Source organism: Dermacentor andersoni, chromosome 6, assembly GCF_023375885.2.
Source record: "Dermacentor andersoni chromosome 6, qqDerAnde1_hic_scaffold, whole genome shotgun sequence".
In the NCBI taxonomy this organism is placed as follows: domain Eukaryota; kingdom Metazoa; phylum Arthropoda; class Arachnida; order Ixodida; family Ixodidae; genus Dermacentor; species Dermacentor andersoni.
Genome location: NC_092819.1, coordinates 133316316 through 133322687, shown reverse-complemented (window position 1 = coordinate 133322687; position 6372 = coordinate 133316316). Strand labels below are relative to the sequence as shown.

The window sequence follows — 6372 nt, the reverse complement described above, 5'->3', positions numbered from 1 at the left end:
AAAAGGCATTAATCTTGATTACAATACAAATGCAGCAGTGAAAAGTGGACAACATTGCCGAAAGTTTGCTATGTTCAACCAATATTATTTCGTATAAACGCGCTCTTTTAAAAAAATGATGGCCCCAAACACAAATGCCAACACCACCCGAGAGCGATGCAAATACTATGAGCACGCGTTATGAACAAAAGATTTTCGTGGTGGCAAACGACGGGGAAAATGTGGCGATACGCATTCCTCTCGGCTGCCATTGCATATGGTTGCTCATTAGCATAGTTCGCGCGGCTCGTCGCAGCAAAAATTATGGCGGAAAATCTCAGCAATGGCGGCCCAGCGCAACGTCACGCATCGTCAAAATGACGTTTACGAAACAGCCCTTCCTGTGACGCTCCTCACGAGATGTTCCTTCAGCCAATCAGCAAGCTGGCATGGCGCATATCTTGGATCGCCACCACATATTCGCGCAATTGCAGATGCATTGCACTGGCTTCTGCACGCTACCGCTCACATTCTTTTTGAAGCGCTAACGTCGCAATATAGCTGCCAAGTACCAAAAAAATGTACTAGTCCATAAAATTTGCAGCTCCACGTCACGTTTCGTCATCTTGATGAAAACGCAAGATTGCATTTTGCAATACTTCCGCTTCCCGGCTCAAATTTCAAAGCACGTGACCTCTCGACAGCCAATCAGAGAGCAAACATGGCGGATTATGGCGGCCGTGTAGCCGCCATGCGTGTCCAGAATAGCGCCCCTCGTCGCCAGTTGTGATGTTGGGGGATTCAAGAAAGCAAGAAGCGATAAGACGGCTGCGTAGTACTTTATTGGGCGGCAGCTAGAGTGCTGTCTGGGTGCACTCATGCAGGTGCTCGCTTTTTGTAGAGCCACTGCTGACGTCAATTGGCGCGTCGCCTATCACTCACCACGTCAAAAAGAAGTTTACGCGTTAAAGATGCATTAATATGCCGAACAAAACTGGAATTTTCTTCTGAATAGCCACAGGCTGCCCCGTAATAAAAGATGGCTGCCGCCGATCACTCAGGCACTGGCTACTTGCACCTGCCGGAGAGCATGGATTTATTTGCGCATAATAAAGCTTTATGCGTGGCCATGCAACGTTTTCAAGCACTTTCGGCACGTTTGCGACCTCTCAGTGCATGAACTTGGACAAGTGATATAAATGGAAATTTGCGTCGCATTTAATCAGAATTTCCAGAAGCATTGCTAGCGTCTGCTGCGAAGGTGAGACATGTCAAATGATTTAATAACCCTCCGCTTGTCCATGCTACGCCAAAGGGAGAGCAAAGCGGAATATAAACAGGAGAACAAGGAACTAAATATGATGAAAAATGGTCTTTTCAAATCACCTTTAATTCCTCTTTCTCATATTTCTTTCCCAGGATGTGTATCCAGGATGGTAGAGACGCTTATGTTACCTGTGTGCGCAAAAAAGTCACGAATGCGTACTCGTGTAAATTATGTCTATGTGTGCTCTTGCTTTAAGGGCAAGCAAGAATTACCGGAAGGTATGCTTCATCATTGCACATTTTCCGTTCCGGATTGGCATTTTTTTTATTATTGTACTAGTGATGCGTCTAATATTACTTTATTACCTTAAATCGTTCTCCTTCCTGTAATTTATCCAATGATTGCTGTGGATTTCATGGGACTGTCACATATTGCCCACCAGAAACAACCTTTCAGGAGGATGTTCTAGTTTTCTCGCTTATTTTTACAGACACAGTAACTCAATCCATAGACAGCAAGTCTTGCATGCAGTATAAAGAGGGTCTGAAGGTTCCAAAAATTCATTCCAACGGCTTCTTCGAACAGCGTTTCAGATTTTCGCTTCGACAGACCTACTGGTGAGTTTAGCACTTTAGATAAGTAATCTTAAGTCCACATTTTTTTACGGTAGCATTCACTTGCACCTCGGTTCCAATAACAGTGTACATCCGGAATACGCTCATTAGGTTTAAATGTTTTCTACGGACAAAAATGAAAAATATCGGTTATACTCCCTTATATAATTAGGAACTTCTGTAGTCGGGATAGCACACTTTAACAGCGATATGAATCCTACTAGAGTTGAAAACACGTCATAAATATATCTTGCCAGGCGAAGTTCTGTTTTATAGCTCATATATTGACAAAAGCTGTACACTATGATAGATGACAATGAAGGAAGAAACTTCGTCTGTTTGCTCGAATGACGAAACTAATTGTGGAGATTTGGTCCAAGTTCGGTAACACCGTATGAATTCTGACACAGCGGTTTAGACCTAATCGAACCTGCGACAACCGTTCTTTTAGACAATGAACACGGCGTAAAAACGGCTGTCCTTCAAAAAGAATTCAATGAACAAATATGTTTGGGAGACGAATGAAACAACGTGGAATTGGAATAGGAAAATAAAATACGAAAGTGTGCTATATATTACCATTTAACTCCAATAATGTAGTTATAAAATGCACGTGGTGCGCCTAAATGTTGAACAATATTTTAATATTTTATCTTGATGAGATCAGTGTCACGCTAGCGGTGCAATCTCTCCGGCAGAAAAGTTTCAATACAATCATGTTTTCAGTTATCCACACCAATATGTGGCTAGAAATACGAAATTGCTATCAGATTTTGCTGTAAGATGGTAAAAAAAAAGTGTACGATTACTATATACCTGTTGCACTCATCTGCTTGCGCCATGTATTTTTCTGCAGCGCAAGGCAATATGAAGCGCCTGTTTGGAATGGACCTGCGGGTGATGGCTGCTATTTTAATAGGTAGCGATTGGTTATTGCGTTTAAGAGACCCCTGAACTATTCACTACAAGTAGAAAGAAATTCATTCGCTACATCAAAGGAGCAGCAATATTTTCTTATAATAATATTTAATTACGAAATATGGTAACATTTTTGTAGCTGCTCTCGGTTTTCCATGCAGTTGTATTTCTACGGCTTGTGAAGGAAGCGGTAGTTAAACGTTTTCTATTTTTGATCATTGCGGCCAAGACCAAACAGAAATTCAACAGCAAGACTTTGTCTTTTTTAAGTGAACAATGACATCTATGTGACTGCTAAGACACTACTCGTAAATGACCTAGTTATTTACAGCAGCTGCACTGAAATTCACCGCTGGAATATTCACAGAGGGGACGTTCTTTCAATGGGATTTGATAAGATATCTATTTAAAAGCAATGCGCAGAGCCGTTCCAAAATGAAAAGAAGCATCCTGTATTTGACAGTTTTGTATTATGCACTACAGGTAATCCACGACAATACTGAGGAGAAGATTCAATACTGAGAGGAAGAATTAATGTGTCCACTTGAATTGTACCATTGTCCGTTTTCATCCTTATTGTGCTATAAGATCACAGCAGTGGAAACGTAGAAGCAAACCCAATCCACCGCATTTCACTTTAGTACTGAAGCTAGTCAACTACATATAGTATGTGCAATTCCTTATTTGTATATTTTCCCAATTGCCTTTTCCAAGCATTTCATCAATATACAGGATAATTCTACCTTAGGATAATTCTACCTTTTACGTAATATTAAAAAATCACCTGTAGCAGATAGCATAATTGTTGTCCTTGAGCTGGATTATTTGAAGCGGCGGACATTACAAGCACGAGAAATTAAAACCCACATTCAAATAATTAGCAACTATTGATTAATTAACTTTACAAATACTTATTTTACTGCACATATTGCAAGTTACGAATTGAAGCCTGTGAGTTTGTCGTGTGAGTTTGCAGCCTGTGAGTTTAGCCTGTTAGTTTATATCGATTGAAATAAATTTCGACGGTTACACTAGTTTTCAGATATTATTTCCTAAAGTATGAGACGAAATACACGGGAGTTTCCACTACTCCTGTGCTTCAATGCACAAAAGAGCGTTTTGTAAAAAAAAAAGTCAGTGGACCAACAGTGCATTTCTATGGTGAATCTGATTATGCATATCTCCAAATTGGTGTAATTCTGGAAATTCGTTCCGAATGAATGTGCCTGGCAATCTCCTAGACTACAATTCCTAAATTGCAATATATGCCGCAAAGAGATTAGTTAGGATGTTAATTAGTGAATTTCAGTTATATAGCCATATATTTGTTTCAATTTTTTGGTTCAGTAATGTCCGCGTCTATGTGCAATCCAGCTCAAGGCCTAGCATTATGGTATCTGTAACAGACGATTTATAAAAATTCCATGAAACGTAAAATTATCACCCTGCATGTTGTTTCGTGTGTAACCTAATTCACGACAATGTTGTTAATCAATGGTTATTGACATACCTTGAAATATAATTTACATTTGCCAAGAAAGTATTATGTAATGAAATCAAAATCTAGAGCTTGAAGATTTACTTCTTACGATAAATTTAATCTAGAACAAACCATACATGCAAAGATGAAGCTCAAATTTATGATTAAAATTTAACTGTCCTTCGTAAATTGATTAAGGTGCTTGTATTCGTCGTGGCATTATGCAAAAACAGCTAGCCGAAACCAATTTTTTTTTGGCGCTGGTATCCTTAGTAAACGTTTTCTGGTGCAGCAGAAATATCCGCAAATTTAAGGGGAAGCAATGAATCATCTGGATTCCGTCAATGCTTCCCTATTCAATGCGTAAACCTCTCCATTAAACGTGACCTACATGAAATAAACATCCAAAATATCAAACATGCAGGTGCCTGGTAAAACATGATCTTCGGTATTGCTATTATTCGTGGTCCACATTTTCTGATACCGTGTCTGGATGAACCCCTTATTATGAGGCTCAATATCAGCAGGGCAAAAAAAAGAAACGCTGTCGGCGTATTTTGTTTGTCAAAAAAATAATTTCATGCTATTTGGAGAAACTGTTATCAGGCTAGGTACATTATTGCATGATTCTCATCTTTACGAAGATAAAACGGAAACAGAGTGGAAGACCGTGCTCCAACGCTTTCTTTTCTTTATGATATTCATCTATACCTAGCTCGGCTAAAACATTTATTTCCAATTTCTTTATCAGAAAATATACCTCTGTTTTATACGCTGGTATTTGTCCATGAAATCAAAAAAATCCAGCAGCCAGTCTTAAACGACGTTTTAACGCCTTTTTAAAGGAGTACGACAATTACAAATGCACTGATCCGGCCTCAAATTACTTTCTTCTATGTTTCAGGTTTGATCGTCATCGTTCCAAACGAAGTCGCCGCTGTCGGCCTCGGTGGAGGGGTCGGAGGAGTCGGAGGCATAGGTAGCGTTCGCAAGAAATAAGTTACAGAGGATCCTGATTACTGCCATCCCGACGGCATCATGCTCAGTTAGACCAGCTCGCCTGTAACAAGGAGCGGACGAGGAAAACATAGTTCCTCATTTTAGAAGTTCAACTGATCGGGTATAGCTTAAGCTGTACGCAGGTTGCTGTCTTGAAAATGGCAACACGCTTGTCATATGATCGTTTTGGGCGTTCGTGGAACAGGACATCGTAAAGAAATTGTTCTCAGGCTAGACCCCTTAAAACATGCTGCTCGTCTTGATGACGGTGAAACTGTAACGTCGTGGAATGCCGTGCATCAACACTTTCTTTTATTTATATTATTCAGCTATAATCAGTTCCGCTTAGACAATTTTTTTCCGATTTCTTTATCTGAGAATGAGGTTTTATGAGTTCGTACTTGTCCGTGGAAAGTCGAAAATCTAGCGGCCAGTCTTATGCACGATCTTAACTGTTTTTAAGGAGGATGACACTTACAAATGCAATTATCTAGCCTCAAGCTGTTTTCTTCTATGTTTCAGGTTTGGCAGTCATCGTTCCAAATGAAGCTGTCGCTGGCGGTCTCGGTGGAGGGGTCGGAGGAGTCGGAGGCCTAGGTGGCGTTCGCAAGAAATAGACTGTTGAGGATTCTGATTCTTACCATGCCAATGTTATCACGCTCAGTTAGACGAGCTCGCCCGTATTAAAGAGGGGAGGACGAAAACATTGTTCCTAGTTTTAAATGTACAGCTGAGCAGATATATCTTAAGCTCAACGCACATTGCTCTCTTGAACATCACGACATGCTCATCCTACGTTCGTCTTGAGTGTTCGTGCAACCGCACGTTGTAAAGAGAAGACGACCTGCCAGTAGTGGTGTTGAAACTATTTTTCATATTAGGTGCAAGCCCCTCGCTCTCGTTTAACATATATCTATATAAAGAGTGAAACAGTAGGGGATTTGTGTGTCCGAAAACAGACCTTGGCGGAAGTGTCACGGATTTCTACGTTCTTTTTGAATGCTTTTTAGACAACAGGATAATCCGGAGAAGCATTGACTTGTATATATAAATATCTAGAATAATTGCTGATTACCATTTCACAAAACAGGCTGAAAATGCGTCAGCGTGGGAGT

General features: G+C 40.3%; 1 long non-coding RNA gene across 1 annotated transcript; it reads left to right on the top strand.

Moving 5' to 3' along the window:
* The first annotated feature begins 2712 nt into the window (after nucleotides 1-2712).
* Nucleotides 2713-6092, top strand: LOC129382635 (uncharacterized). Its single transcript, XR_008610675.2, has 3 exons — nucleotides 2713-2779; nucleotides 5163-5237; nucleotides 5780-6092. It is a non-coding gene; the product is annotated as an uncharacterized lncRNA (long non-coding RNA).
* Nucleotides 6093-6372: the final 280 nt, after the last annotated feature.